Below are 16,892 nucleotides of genomic sequence, written 5' to 3'. Positions count from 1 at the left end.
ATTAGTAAATCAACATTTCAAATACACATGTGTTCTTCTTAACTCCATGTTCTGGTTTCTAAGAAATATATAACGACCGACTGTTCATGAGTTCCACGTATCCTGAGGTACTATAAGTTCATATTCTGGATTGTCTAAACATTGAGAGTTTGTTATATCCAATGTGACACTGTACCTAGCTTGCTAAGGGGTTTTTGATTACTAAGGTGACTTTTGGGGCACCCTAATTCGCCGAGGTTCCAATCCTCTGTCCACAGTTCTGTGTGAGAACAGAAACCCTGCGACAGGGGCACCCCCGACCCTTCCTGGAGCTTCATCACACTTGCGATACAACTCCAGCAATGCGCCACCTTTACGGCACAGTTACATCACGCATCTGTGCTGTTTTTGCCCCATGATGCGCCGCATTGTAAATGCAGCACACCATAGGTGACGGAACAGCGGCACAGAATGACTAACACATCCCTGGTGATGCGCCAGTCATCATAAATCTATCCCTATGCTTCTTATCTTGTTCGAGATGAACCGCCATATGTATCATCAAAGTTTTTTGCATTTCCTAAATAGCGAACTTTAAGGAATAAATAGCGATTCTTTACCATTCCTAGTTTGCGATTAGCTATTTGCTAATTACAAATTACCCATTCATTTCCTCCATTTCCATAGGGCGGTTGGACTCACTTTTAGCTCGAACGGCTGAATGGATTTCCACGAAACTTGGCAAAATTGTAGGGACTGGTAGCCAGATGTGCCTTTGCTATGTCTCAAGATATATGCTCCAGTGGTTTTTACGAAAATTTACTTTGAAAAATATATATTGGGCTACATTGGCCTATATATATGTTGGAGCCCAAATGTAGCCCAATGTAGCCCAATGAAGCCCAATGAAGCCCAATGTAGCCCAATGTAGCCCAAAGATGGCCGCCAGAGACAAAAAAAACAAATGTAGCCCAAATATCAGCCAGATGTAGCCCAACTATAGCCAAGTGACAGAATGACCAATCAGCTTCGCAAACCTCCGTTACGCGAAGCGGAGCGCTGTTACAGATATATATCTTTTTTTGAACGTTAATTTCTCAAAATCCACTAGAGCACATATATTGAGACCTAGCAAAGGCACATCGGGCTACCAGTCCCTAATATTTTACCAAGTTTCGTGCAAATCCATTCAGCCGTTCGATTATTATTATTATTTTTTTTTTTGCCCCGCGGGGCCCTTTTAAAACCTCCACATCAAACCTAGGGGGTCAGCGAGGATCTACTATTCCCCCTTATGGTCATTTGCCCCTTCGCTTTGGCCTCCTCTTGTCTCTCGATCCTACCGAGAGACAAGATGGCGGCCGCTACGGACTGTTTGGAATGTTGACAGACGCCGGAGAACCAATCAGCTTTGCTTCACAAAGCTCCGTTGCGCGAAAAGTACGCGTCCTGGAGCGCTGCCCGGTCCGCTGTTACAGATATATATCTTTTTTTAAATGTTAATTTCTCAAAATCCACTGTAGCACATATATTGAGACCTACAAAAGGCACATCGGGCTACCAGTCCCTACAATTTTGCCAAGTTTCGTGCAAATCCATTCAGCCGTTCGGGCTAAAAGTGAGGCCAACCGCCCTATGGAAAACTCAATGTTAAAAACACGTTTTGGGACCCCCCTTTTTTCTCGGCCCCCCCTTGACGAACCCCCCCCAAATTTTCAAGGGCTGCTCAGAAACAAAATGTGCCATTTTCCTGAAAATTTCAGCCAATTCCGTCCACAATCTCCAAATTATTAGACATAGAATTTTCAAAAATCCCATAGAGAAAAAATCCTAACTATATATACCTACTGGCGACCGCCAGTAGGTAATATATATATATATCCATGCCGAAATGCATTTGCCTGCTATGTGTTATCTTCCTGAATAAAGCGGCCTCCTTAATGTTCCCCCGCTGTGGCTTCCACTTCTTTCGTGTAAAGGAGGTGTTCGTGATTTACTTCAGCGTGTTTGCCTGTGACACGCTTTTGGAAGCCCCCGCACTGCAAGTTGGCTCTGGTGCTCATTGGCGTGGGCGGCTGCTGCTGCTCGTTTCTTGTGTGCCGAGGTATCGGATCATCCAGAGCCCACCTTCACCGCCCGAGAAGAAAAGAAGCGATGTTGAAGCCACTGCGCCTCACACTGGGCTAGATGCACTGTCGTCGTGCCCTCGCCAAACAGACTCTCGGACAGGAGGTTGGTGCGGTGTGGGGACCCGAGGGGGTGCTTTGTTCTACAGGACACATCAGGATACAGGTCGTGTCCAATTTCCCTGACTCGCCTGTGCAATTTGGTTGCGACCTACCCCAGCATCGCCCAGTACCGGAACAATGCATTCTGGGACTTGCGGTCCATTGCCACACAGTGGTCAGCAATTAGGGTGATGTTTCCACTTGGAGGGGGAGTCATTGGGCCTCAACCTATCACAACAGAGCGGGACTCATTTCTTTGGGATTTGTGCACGCCTCCTGACATACTCACCGGGCACTGAAGAAGGCTCCATGCCGAAATGCATTTGCCTGCTATGTGTTATCTTCCTGAATAAAGCGGCCTCCTTAATGTTCCCCCGCTGTGGCTTCCACTTCTTTCGTGTAAAGGAGGTGTTCGTGATTTACTTCAGCGTGTTTGCCTGTGACACGCTTTTGGAAGCCCCCGCACTGCAAGTTGGCTCTGGTGCTCATTGGCGTGGGCGGCTGCTGCTGCTCGTTTCTTGTGTGCCGAGGTATCGGATCATCCAGAGCCCACCTTCACCGCCCGAGAAGAAAAGAAGCGATGTTGAAGCCACTGCGCCTCACACTGGGCTAGATGCACTGTCGTCGTGCCCTCGCCAAACAGACTCTCGGACAGGAGGTTGGTGCGGTGTGGGGACCCGAGGGGGTGCTTTGTTCTACAGGACACATCAGGATACAGGTCGTGTCCAATTTCCCTGACTCGCCTGTGCAATTTGGTTGCGACCTACCCCAGCATCGCCCAGTACCGGAACAATGCATTCTGGGACTTGCGGTCCATTGCCACACAGTGGTCAGCAATTAGGGTGATGTTTCCACTTGGAGGGGGAGTCATTGGGCCTCAACCTATCACAACAGAGCGGGACTCATTTCTTTGGGATTTGTGCACGCCTCCTGACATACTCACCGGGCACTGAAGAAGGCTCCATGCCGAAATGCATTTGCCTGCTATGTGTTATCTTCCTGAATAAAGCGGCCTCCTTAATGTTCCCCCGCTGTGGCTTCCACTTCTTTCGTGTAAAGGAGGTGTTCGTGATTTACTTCAGCGTGTTTGCCTGTGACACGCTTTTGGAAGCCCCCGCACTGCAAGTTGGCTCTGGTGCTCATTGGCGTGGGCGGCTGCTGCTGCTCGTTTCTTGTGTGCCGAGGTATCGGATCATCCAGAGCCCACCTTCACCGCCCGAGAAGAAAAGAAGCGATGTTGAAGCCACTGCGCCTCACACTGGGCTAGATGCACTGTCGTCGTGCCCTCGCCAAACAGACTCTCGGACAGGAGGTTGGTGCGGTGTGGGGACCCGAGGGGGTGCTTTGTTCTACAGGACACATCAGGATACAGGTCGTGTCCAATTTCCCTGACTCGCCTGTGCAATTTGGTTGCGACCTACCCCAGCATCGCCCAGTACCGGAACAATGCATTCTGGGACTTGCGGTCCATTGCCACACAGTGGTCAGCAATTAGGGTGATGTTTCCACTTGGAGGGGGAGTCATTGGGCCTCAACCTATCACAACAGAGCGGGACTCATTTCTTTGGGATTTGTGCACGCCTCCTGACATACTCACCGGGCACTGAAGAAGGCTCCATGCCGAAATGCATTTGCCTGCTATGTGTTATCTTCCTGAATAAAGCGGCCTCCTTAATGTTCCCCCGCTGTGGCTTCCACTTCTTTCGTGTAAAGGAGGTGTTCGTGATTTACTTCAGCGTGTTTGCCTGTGACACGCTTTTGGAAGCCCCCACACTGCAAGTTGGCTCTGGTGCTCATTGGCGTGGGCGGCTGCTGCTGCTCGTTTCTTGTGTGCCGAGGTATCGGATCATCCAGAGCCCACCTTCACCGCCCGAGAAGAAAAGAAGCGATGTTGAAGCCACTGCGCCTCACACTGGGCTAGATGCACTGTCGTCGTGCCCTCGCCAAACAGACTCTCGGACAGGAGGTTGGTGCGGTGTGGGGACCCGAGGGGGTGCTTTGTTCTACAGGACACATCAGGATACAGGTCGTGTCCAATTTCCCTGACTCGCCTGTGCAATTTGGTTGCGACCTACCCCAGCATCGCCCAGTACCGGAACAATGCATTCTGGGACTTGCGGTCCATTGCCACACAGTGGTCAGCAATTAGGGTGATGTTTCCACTTGGAGGGGGAGTCATTGGGCCTCAACCTATCACAACAGAGCGGGACTCATTTCTTTGGGATTTGTGCACGCCTCCTGACATACTCACCGGGCACTGAAGAAGGCTCCATGCCGAAATGCATTTGCCTGCTATGTGTTATCTTCCTGAATAAAGCGGCCTCCTTAATGTTCCCCCGCTGTGGCTTCCACTTCTTTCGTGTAAAGGAGGTGTTCGTGATTTACTTCAGCGTGTTTGCCTGTGACACGCTTTTGGAAGCCCCCGCACTGCAAGTTGGCTCTGGTGCTCATTGGCGTGGGCGGCTGCTGCTGCTCGTTTCTTGTGTGCCGAGGTATCGGATCATCCAGAGCCCACCTTCACCGCCCGAGAAGAAAAGAAGCGATGTTGAAGCCACTGCGCCTCACACTGGGCTAGATGCACTGTCGTCGTGCCCTCGCCAAACAGACTCTCGGACAGGAGGTTGGTGCGGTGTGGGGACCCGAGGGGGTGCTTTGTTCTACAGGACACATCAGGATACAGGTCGTGTCCAATTTCCCTGACTCGCCTGTGCAATTTGGTTGCGACCTACCCCAGCATCGCCCAGTACCGGAACAATGCATTCTGGGACTTGCGGTCCATTGCCACACAGTGGTCAGCAATTAGGGTGATGTTTCCACTTGGAGGGGGAGTCATTGGGCCTCAACCTATCACAACAGAGCGGGACTCATTTCTTTGGGATTTGTGCACGCCTCCTGACATACTCACCGGGCACTGAAGAAGGCTCCATGCCGAAATGCATTTGCCTGCTATGTGTTATCTTCCTGAATAAAGCGGCCTCCTTAATGTTCCCCCGCTGTGGCTTCCACTTCTTTCGTGTAAAGGAGGTGTTCGTGATTTACTTCAGCGTGTTTGCCTGTGACACGCTTTTGGAAGCCCCCGCACTGCAAGTTGGCTCTGGTGCTCATTGGCGTGGGCGGCTGCTGCTGCTCGTTTCTTGTGTGCCGAGGTATCGGATCATCCAGAGCCCACCTTCACCGCCCGAGAAGAAAAGAAGCGATGTTGAAGCCACTGCGCCTCACACTGGGCTAGATGCACTGTCGTCGTGCCCTCGCCAAACAGACTCTCGGACAGGAGGTTGGTGCGGTGTGGGGACCCGAGGGGGTGCTTTGTTCTACAGGACACATCAGGATACAGGTCGTGTCCAATTTCCCTGACTCGCCTGTGCAATTTGGTTGCGACCTACCCCAGCATCGCCCAGTACCGGAACAATGCATTCTGGGACTTGCGGTCCATTGCCACACAGTGGTCAGCAATTAGGGTGATGTTTCCACTTGGAGGGGGAGTCATTGGGCCTCAACCTATCACAACAGAGCGGGACTCATTTCTTTGGGATTTGTGCACGCCTCCTGACATACTCACCGGGCACTGAAGAAGGCTCCATGCCGAAATGCATTTGCCTGCTATGTGTTATCTTCCTGAATAAAGCGGCCTCCTTAATGTTCCCCCGCTGTGGCTTCCACTTCTTTCGTGTAAAGGAGGTGTTCGTGATATATATATATATATATATATATATATATATATATATATGATCATGGCCTCGGAGGAGGCTGAAACGCATAATGCGGTGGTGCAGGCGTTTTATATCACCAGTCTTTCTCGTTTGTGTAGTTTTATATATATATATATATATATATATATATATATATATATATATATATATATATCCTTTCACAAAACGGATTTTCTCGCTGGCATGGTGCTCTTTGAACGGTGCGTTATCATGTAACCAAGCCAGGTTACTTCAAATCTTTTGCACACTTCCTCTCAAAGTGGAATAAGGTAGATCACACTCCGTTTTCTTAGTATCTTCATGCAGATCTTTTATTTTAATTAACAAATTTGTGAATTAAAATAAAAGATCTGCATGAAGATACTAAGAAAACGGAGTGTGATCTACCTTATTCCTCTTTGAGGAAGTGTGCAAAAAAAAAAAAACATATATATATATATATATATATATATATTCACTGAAAAAACCATAGGTTATAGACCATATATAGTTAGGAATTAGCATTTACAAAACCTTGAAAATTCACTGAAAAAACCATAGGTTATAGACCATATATAGTTAGGAATTAGCATTTAAAAAACCTTATTTTACTCACACAAAACCATTGAAATTCCATATATAGTTAGTTGCACTAACTATATATCGCGCACCCGCAATCCACTGCTGATGATGTCACATATTACATCATTCATGACATGGTCAGTGACATCACTGATGACATCACTGATGACATCTCAAATGACATCACTGATGATATCACTGATGACATCATCCAGTGACTGTGTGTTTCTGTAAAGTTTAAATATGTTTTACATATTGAAGAATGAGTAGATGTATAAGTGTCTGGACGAAGGATTTAGTAGGTGCGTGACTGAATGTATGAGTGAGTGATTAAATGTGTCTCACTGAGTGCATGGGTTAGTTGTGGTTCTGAAAAATCTGGATTCATATTATAGTATTGGACTCGAGAATAAAAACTTCGTCGAAATAGGACGAATTTGGTATCACAAAACCGAGAATGACGAGTACATCAAGTACATGTATTTTCGGCATATTCGAGTGACAATTTCACCTCGAAATCGTCATTTACCTTCTGAACCCTTAGTTGCATGTTGCCCTCTACATAGGCCTTAATCCAGTCGAATTTGATTCCACAAGGACACATACTCCTTAATCGACTTCTTCCTGACCCCAGTACAAGTTAGAACCATTGCCCCAGGCCGAGCTCGTTAGGTCAGTTCCCTCCCAGTGGCCAAGCAAGATAATATCTAGGCCCAACCGGCCAAAAGCCATTTCAGCACGCACACCTGCCATATCTCGCTCACATCTTTCTTCACTCCTTTTTCTCTCTTATTTTATGGTGGGGAGGTGACCATTTTTATTAGGGGTCCAGCGATATCTGATGAAATGTTGGGCCTTGCCGGATGATTTGTTACGGGCAGCACGACGTGAAATATGTACATGTCATCATGACTCTGCTTTCTTTTTGTAATCAGTAACCATAAATGAAATACCACGCACCCAAGGAATGTTTCGCCAAAGGGTAAATATTGTGTATAAGAAGAGAAGCCTAACTTTGTGAAAGTGTGCAGTCTCCTGAATATACTTGTATCGTACTTCTAGGACCCTGTCACCTTGGTTGCAGCCAATAAAACGAATCTTTGACTTCACCTGGAAGACTCTGAAGTTTCTGTGGGTCTGACTCAGGAGAACCCGAGGTCTTTGGTGTGTTGATCCCCTGTCACCGCTGGGTTACCGGTTCGGTACCGGTTCCTAAAAACCCAGTACCTCATTTGGCGCCCAGCGTTGGGGCGATTCCAGTGGTACCAATCAGCCTGAAGATCGTGAGGAGCTTCGTGTGAAAATTCCGGAGGAGGGCCCACCACCTCATCGACCCCTGCATGTCGACGTGGTCCGAAGGTCTTTACTGCGAGGTTCCCCGCTTCTCGACGGCTACAAGGACTGCTGCCCTGGCTATCGCCCTGATGTTGGACCCTTGAAATTTTCGGTAGAGCGAAACGCTGAGACGAGTCTTCTGGTGAAGCCATCGATAATTTTCAGTTAAGTATAAGTGGAGCGTCTCCTAGTCCTTAGTTGGACTTACTTTGTGATATCTTAGAGATACATAAAGGTTTTTATTGGTTCTTGCAAGCACCATAACCGAAGGACTCGTGTTTTCACGAGCAATATCGTAATCGATAACTCCTTTGAAGTTTTGGAACTAGACTAGAGAAGAAGGATGCCTAGTCTTAGACTCGGAAATTTGTTTTGTCTTGGTAGTAATAATATGGACTCCCGATTGGAGGACTCATGTCCGGTTCCTCCAGTTGGAACTCCGACTTACGAGCTGTAGGCTAAACATGGGGTAGGCCCCATCGTTTACAACGAGGTATGGATTAAATACACTAGGAAAGACGGTGTTTTAAAATGGCCCCAATATGGTAGCTTTGATTCTGAAATTTTAGACAACCTTGAAGTTAAACTCTTCAAAAAGAAAGCCCGGCCGGCGATGTTTGACTCTTTCCGCATATGGCGCAAAGAAGCCAAACAAAAAGAAATTAAATTAGCTAAGAAAAATAAGAGAGAAGAGGGACTTTCAGTAATGCAAGCTGCCGTACAGTTTAAAGATAATGAGGAAGAGCAGATAAATGAACAATTGCACAGGCAACGTAAAATGGCAATAGATAAGTGCTATCCAGTTTTGCCGTCTCTTCAGCAAGGGACAGCAAAAGAGCGTGAAAAAGACCAATTAATGTCGCAATTGTTAACTTCACCACCGCCCTATGCGCAGAATGCTACAGCACCCCCGCAACCTTTAGTTGCACAAGCTGCGCCTCTGGCTCTTCCACAGCACCCACCAGCTGTTCTTCAGCTGGCTCCTACTTCTTCGGTGCAGCCTCCTCCAGGCCCACCGACCACTTCTGTTGCCCCTGTGTTTTCTACGATCTTGCCTACTGTACTTTCTACAAATGCCCCTTCTATGATTTTGCCTAGTACCACATCTATTATTCCTCATACCTCTTCTGCCATCTCTGCACCCGCTTTACCTCACCCCGTTCTTTCATCTGTTTGTTCTTCCGTTTCACCTTCCTTTCGGCAGAAAATGGCCAGTACTGTTACTAATCTTCTTTTACCACTTTTCGGGTCGCCTGCTACGACCCCTAACATAGGAAGAAGACAGTTGCGAAGTCAACTGCCCGATTATCAGGAGAGAGATTCCCTGAATAGTTTAGCTCGGAAATGGGTCTTGGACACTGCAAAATATGATTTACAGTCTGTCATGGAAGTTTTCCATCAATGGGAAACAGCAACACAGAGATATGTGTTCGAACAGATGTGTGTTTTTCTTTGCGAGGATTTAGAAGACAATGATCAGGATTGCCTCCCACAAGAGATGTGTCGTATAAGGTTTAAGTTTAGTCTGGGTATGATTGTAGGTCCCGATGTAGAAGAAGCAATTGAAATGCTATTATCACATCGAAGTAAAGGAAGTAGTTCTGGGTCACCATCAGAATCTAGTGCATCTAGTAGGAAAAAGGCACGACAATACCCTATGAGAGAAGTTCCCCCACAATGGAGAGAGGGTGACGCGACAGCTGTCCCACCTGTCCTGCCCCACTTTCACCGAGTATGGGTACATGTTCCATGGAAGCGAGCAGAAGTTTTAGCACTCAAACAAACACTACCAGACCCGCGTAAAAATCCTGCAGGCTACTATAAAGAATTGTCGCAAACTGCTGGATCATGTATTATGAATTTAGCCGATATCGATATGTTATTCGGGAACGTCGTTCCACAGCCTTTATGGGGAAAAATTCGTCATGAAGATCATGATCAGGAATTAGGTGACACGTGGGCTAATATTACTGTTGCAGACGCACGACAAGTTGGTGGTGCCAAGCCTGAGCCCCTGATAGCGGAACTACCTGGTAGGATAGTAGATTACATGAAGACAATAATGCCTGCGATACGTGTAAATTGGGATAAGTTATCTGCATGCAAGCAAAAGAAAGAAGAAACTGTGTCAGATTTCTTCACAAGATTTGAAGAAACATTCATTGACCACAGCGGTCAAGATATGACCACAGAAGGTGGCCAGAGATTGTTTGTCGATAAATTTGTGCACAATCTGCTTCCAGACTTGTGTAGAAAATTGAAAGATTCAGAAAGCTCTTGGGCAGTCTCATCTTCAGCCCAGATATTAGCTACCGCACAGTACTACGAGAATAGAGACAAGGATGAGAAAGATAAAGTAGAGAAGAAAACTAGAGAACTAAAAACTAAGGTTTTGCTACAGCAAGCCTATCCTCCACGTGGTGGTGGTAATAAAAATAATAATGGTCCGAATCACTACCGGAACACTTTTCAGCAGCCTCAGAGAAACTTGCAGAGATTCGATTACAATCAAAACCGCGTAGGTCCCAATCAGTGTTTATACTGCAAACAAGAAGGTCATTACAAATATGACTGTCCTGCCCTGCCACAACGAACAAACGAATTTTCTGGTGTAAGAGGTCGTGGTAGTCAGCAAGCGCCTAGAGGTAGAGGGCGTGGAAACACCCCTCAGGACGCACGTCCCCTTCCACCACAAAACTCTATGAACAGGTTTGACCAGCAAAATAACGTATCTGACAGGACAGCTCAATACTACGTCGATGAGTATTACACAGAAAATGAGCAGTGGGAGAATAACGATTGCTAGGACAGCCTTAGACGAAGAGAGGGAGTTGTTTCAGTTCCAGTAGATCAGAGTGGACCTTACGTTGAGGTGATTACATCGGGTGTGTCAGAACCTTTTCTGTTGGATACTGGTGCTACAAAGAGTTCTATTATGCACTCCAAACTCCCTGGCGCACCTTTGTCTGGCGAAATGAACGTTTCCGTAGGTTTTTCTGGCGCCCCGGTTAGAAATCCGATTTCTGACCCTTTATCTGTTTCTGTTGGTCCTTATGAATTCGAAGCACCCCTTATTTGACAACAGGTTGTGGTGAAAATTTGCTAGGATTAGATTTGCTAAAAAGATTGTATGCGACTTTGTACTGTTCTCCCTCAGGAGTACAACTGACTTTGGGAAAGAAAGTGGTTTCTCCCATGTATTTGTCGAGAAATACGCTTCCAACAGAATTGGTACTTCTTCCGGATATTCTTTGGGCTACTGGTCCAAATGATGTAGGTCTTTTAGAAATTCCACCATATGTTGTAACATTGAAGCCGAATGTCAAAATGCCACGAATTCCCCAATACAGAATATCCAATGAGGGCGAAAAAGCTTTGCTAGCGATTGTTTACGAGTTAATTGAGAAAGACGTAATTGAAGAAACACGAGGCAATGTTTGCAATAGTCCTGTTCTGCCTGTTTTAAAACGAACTGACCCTTCTCAGCCACCTGTGTATAGATTTGTGATTGATCTTAGGGAAGTAAATAAGATAGTGGTGCCACAATTCCCAGTTGTCCCCGACATTACAACATTATTGACTATGATTCCAGCATCTGCATCCTGGTTTTCGGTGATTGACCTGAAGAATGCTTTCTTCAGTATCCCGATTGCTGAGGAAAGCAGGGATATTTTTTCCTTTAGCTTAGGTGGTCGCAGTTTCCGCTTTAAACGCGCTCCTCAAGGCTACTGTGAGAGCCCCTCAATATACAGTCAAGCTCTGAAAAGTCAGCTCGACGCAATGGTTCTGCCCAAAGGTGCCACTCTCGTACAGTACGTGGACGATTTGCTCATAGCCGCGGATACTGAGAAAATATGTAAAATGGCCACATTGGCACTACTGCGTCATCTATGTGATCTACATCACAAGGTGTCACTTTCCAAGCTCCAATATTGCCGACAAGAAGTGACCTACTTAGGTCATCTCTTATCGAAGGAGGGTTCCTGACTTCGCATGGAGCTAAAATTCAGCATGGTCAGTTGGTGAATGAGCTTCTTGAATCACTGAATTTGCCCCTGAAAGTAGCAGTTGTAAAATGTAGTGCACACAAGAAAGTGATCGATGATGTTGGTCGTGGAAATGCATTTGCTGATGAAACTGCTAAAGAAACGGCAAAGAATGTGATGAGCCGAATGTATGTTGCGAGCCCAGAAAGATGGACTGGTGATGTTGGAATATGTGAAGACACATTAGAAAGTGTGAAGTCCATCCAAGCTGAGGCCATGGAGAAAGAGTTAAGCATGTGGAAAGAAAGTACAGGGAGAATGGATGCAAATGGTTGTTGGATTGAATCTACAGAGCAACAAAGATGGATGTTACCCGATGCATATGTGCCTGCAGTGGTTACAATGGCTCATGGGATGGCCCATATCAGCGCGACAGGGATTTGCGAGTTGTTGGCCCCAGTGTGGAAGAATTCAGGGATTCCCAAGTGTGCAGAGAATGTTGTCAAGAATTGCATGGTATGTCTGAAACACAATCCTGGTAGGGGAACCCCAACTCCAGCTGGTCATTTCGCACCTCCTACGTATCCGTTCGAGGTTTTGCAGCTAGATTTCATACACATGGAGAGGTGCAACAACTTAAAATATGTGCTCGTGGTTGTTTGCGCCTTCTCAAGGTGGGTAGAAGCCTATTCCCTAAGGGACAATACTGCCTTGTCCACAGCGAAAGCCCTTGTGAAAGAGTTCTTCCCCAGATTCGGAATGCCTAGAATGGTCTGGTCGGACAACGGAAGTGAATTTGTGGGTTGTGTGATGAAACGAGTGTGTGAAGGGCTAGGCATTAGTCAGAAGTTCCACGCTGCAAATCACCCCCAATCAGCTGGATTAGTGGAATGTTACAATGGCACGCTTAAACTTAAATTGGCCAAAATCCAAGCGAGCACGGGTCTTAAATGGCCCGACGCTCTACCCTTAGCACTCCTATCCACCAGAATGACTGTGCATTCGCGAATGTAACTCAGCCCCTATGAAATAATCTTTGGTCGGCCAGCCAACATATGGGGAGTGCCTAGGCCCACGAAGTTTAGCGAGCTGCAACACCCCATTTTGCTCGACTATCTGTATGAATTGACGGCTAAATTGCGTGTTTTATATCAACAGGTCCACAACACCTTGCCTCCGGTTTCCGAGACACCGGGTCACTCCATTGACCCTGGCTCCTGGGTTCTGGTCAAGAATTTCCAGAGGACAAGAAACGACCAGCCCAGATGGACCGGACCGCACCTCGTCCTCCTGTCTACAAGGTTGACTGTTAAAGTGGAGGGAAAGGCCAATTGGGTCCACGGGATCCACTGTAAGAGAATACCTTTCCCTCTGCCACATGACCAATGGGTCCGGACAGGAGGCACTGACTCAAAGCGTACAACTGATGAACGTGTCAAAGAAGTTAAACGTGATTGTGACAGTAAGGACATTCTTCAAGAAACTACGCCGCCATCAGAACAATTGAACTCTGTGGAACCTGAGCTACTATTTCCGGACCAGACAGCACCCGGAAAAAGACGCTATAATTTCCGACCGAGAAAAACAGACTAAAGTAAAAGTGATTTATTTTTTTGATCCGAGAGAAAAACCTGTGGACTAATAAAATAATAAGTTTTTCCTTCCAAAATGCTATTTTGAAAATGCAGATTCTCCCATCTAGGTAACTTGCTTATTTTTGTTTTTTTCGAACCGCCATCCGGGTTCCGCTGCTAGGGTCGCGGTTGATTAAAGACTTTTGGGTGCAGCTGACAACAATAGGTTGCTGGTTCCAGTTGGTCGAAGGGAGCCACCCTAGACTGACGGAAGCATCCTTTAGCAGAAACAACCTACCGCCGCGGGCAGCACCTTAGAGAGGATGGAGTTTCCTGATGTGGAGAGAGCTGCCAAACAAATGAACTTTAAGCAGAGACTTTTGAAAACAATGAGAAAGAAAATTTTTATAATGATGTGTATTTTTATGCTATTTAGCGTAATGGTGTTTTTGATAAGCTATGTTTTATTCTCTTCTCATATGACATTCACGCCTACTACATCGCCCATACCTCCCCCTACTGTTTCCTCTCATTCTTTCCTCTCTTTGCCTGACCACGAATCAAATAGGAGATTAGAGTTCATTAATAACTCCTTCGTTCAGCTATTACACCAACACCAACTTGTAATGAACACAACCAACTGTTGGGTGTGTGGTCTCATGCCCCACACCACGGATAGAGGTATCCCCTATTTGGTCCTGCCATTTAGTCGCAATGGGTCAGTATGGGCATATAGGACAATGTTCATATATGCACGAGAAATCCAACCCCTACGTTCTGTAAAAGACAACCTCAAGACTAGCGCCCTAGTGAAGGGTATAGTTGACATGATCAAGGAAGTGACTTCTTACGAAGATACCCCAGATGATGAGATACTTGCATATGTAGGTTGGAATGTGACCGGATATGGCGCTACATTGAGTGAGAAACAGCAAGCCAAGAGATCGTCCCCTATCTGGATCGTACCCCATCAAGGTCACCTGTGTCTGCAAGGTATTGGTAGGAATACCAGAGCTCAGCTAGGGAAGAGTGTCTGCACAGAAACGTATGTTTTTGGATCTCAGACTTCCCCTGCCTTCTTAGCCGCAAAGGGTACTTATTTCATCTGCCACGATAGAGCCTATACATGGTTGCCCCCTGACTTCTCGGGCTCATGTTTTGTTTCATTCCTGTTACCCCCCACCTACACAGCAGCGGCGGATTACCATCGGACAAGGGTAGTTAGAGGTGTTTTGAGTAAAGAAGACACTGCGGGTCAAGAATTTGGTGACTTTGCAATGGGTATTCTGCCGTTCTGGGGAGCCATGGTTAACAGCAGAAACATAAGGCAATTGACAAGGGTAGTTGAATCCACCGTGATTGAAACTGCCGGTGCCCTTAGTAACCTGACTGCTGAGCTCCAGTCGGATCGACTGATGACCCTTCAGAACCGAGTCGCTTTGGATGTAATACTTGCGGACCGGGGTGGAGTATGCAAATTGATCCAGTCCAGTTGTTGCATTTTTATTCCAGATAATGCTCCAACAGTGTACAGGGCCATCTCCAAACTACATAAGATTTCCGAATCTATCCATGTGGACAAAGGAGATTGGTCATTAATGGGATGGTTCTGGGGGCTGATATCTGCCTGGGGATGGAAAATTCTGATGGTCATTGGGATGGTCTTAGCCATTCTTTTCCTGTTCTGTCTATGTATACAGTGTGCTCCTGCAATATGTGGCCTCTGTGCTACATCATGTGTAAGGAAGCCTGTGTCAAGACACGAACTCAGCACTAGAATGATGTTGCAGCAACATCTCAATGACTTTAGGAATATAGATCTGGACTCAGATTAACATGAGGATAGATTAATTGCCTATGTAAGGGCAAAAGGAGGGTCTGTGGTTCTGAAAAATCTGGATTCATATTATAGTATTGGACTCGAGAATAAAAACTTCGTCGAAATAGGACGAATTTGGTATCACAAAACCGAGAATGACGAGTACATCAAGTACATGTATTTTCGGCATATTCGAGTGACAATTTCACCTCGAAATCGTCATTTACCTTCTGAACCCTTAGTTGCATGTTGCCCTCTACATAGGCCTTAATCCAGTCGAATTTGATTCCACAAGGACACATACTCCTTAATCGACTTCTTCCTGACCCCAGTACGAGTTAGAACCATTGCCCCAGGCCGAGCTCGTTAGGTCAGTTCCCTCCCAGTGGCCAAGCAAGATAATATCTAGGCCCAACCGGCCATAAAGCCATTTCAGCACGCACACCTGCCATATCTCGCTCACATCTTTCTTCACTCCTTTTTCTCTCTTATTTTATGGTGGGGAGGTGACCATTTTTATTAGGGGTCCAGCGATATCTGATGAAATGTTGGGCCTTGCCGGATGATTTGTTACGGGCAGCACGACGTGAAATATGTACATGTCATCATGACTCTGCTTTCTTTTTGTAATCAGTAACCATAAATGAAATACCACGCACCCAAGGAATGTTTCGCCAAAGGGTAAATATTGTGTATAAGAAGAGAAGCCTAACTTTGTGAAAGTGTGCAGTCTCCTGAATATACTTGTATCGTACTTCTAGGACCCTGTCACCTTGGTTGCAGCCAATAAAACGAATCTTTGACTTCACCTGGAAGACTCTGAAGTTTCTGTGGGTCTGACTCAGGAGAACCCGAGGTCTTTGGTGTGTTGATCCCCTGGCACCGCTGGGTTACCGGTTCGGTACCGGTTCCTAAAAACCCAGTACCTCATAGTGACTAAACTGTCTTAATTTGTGCATCATTATGTCTGTTGTTCTGTAAACTGCTGCATGTGTTGATCAGTAGCTATATGATTAACTATATGGGTTATTGATTGATTGTCCAAGTATTTGTATGGGAGACTGAGTGTGTGTGTGGCTGGCTGGGAGGTGTGTGACTCTGTGCAGATCAATGTGTACTTGTATCAATGATTGTATAAGAAAGTAAGTATGTGTTAGTATATGTTTGAAAATGTAAGGTGCTCTATGTTTAACTGTATAGACAAGAAAATGGAAGTGTGATTGATTCTTTACAGGACTGACTAGGTGTGTGAGTAACTCCATGGATGAGTGGCAGAGTGTGAGTGTCTGTATAGGTGTATGAGTGCATATGATAGTGTTGTAAAGATGAGTGATTGTATGTATGAATGATTGTATGGGTGAATGAGTGAATGTGTGTGTAGACGTAGGAATCAGTGAGTGCGTATGTAGTAACTAGTATTGGTGTGTCAATGGTTTCAAAAATAATACTCTGTATTTAACACTGGGTGAAACAGAGGTTATATTAAAATGTAAGGAGATGCATTGTATTGTCACATGAATGATATCATCAGTGATGTGGTCATTGATTTCAAATGAGATGTCATCAGTGATGTCATCAGTCATGTCATTTGAGATGTCATCAGTGATGTCATCAGTGATGTCACTGACCATGTCATTAATGATGTAATATGTGACATCATCAGCAGTGGATTGCGGGTGCGCGATATATAGTTAGTGCAA

Source organism: Lissotriton helveticus, chromosome 5_1 (genome assembly GCF_964261635.1).
Source record: "Lissotriton helveticus chromosome 5_1, aLisHel1.1, whole genome shotgun sequence".
NCBI classification, from domain to species: Eukaryota; Metazoa; Chordata; class Amphibia; order Caudata; family Salamandridae; genus Lissotriton; species Lissotriton helveticus.
This window is presented reverse-complemented; position numbering follows the sequence as displayed.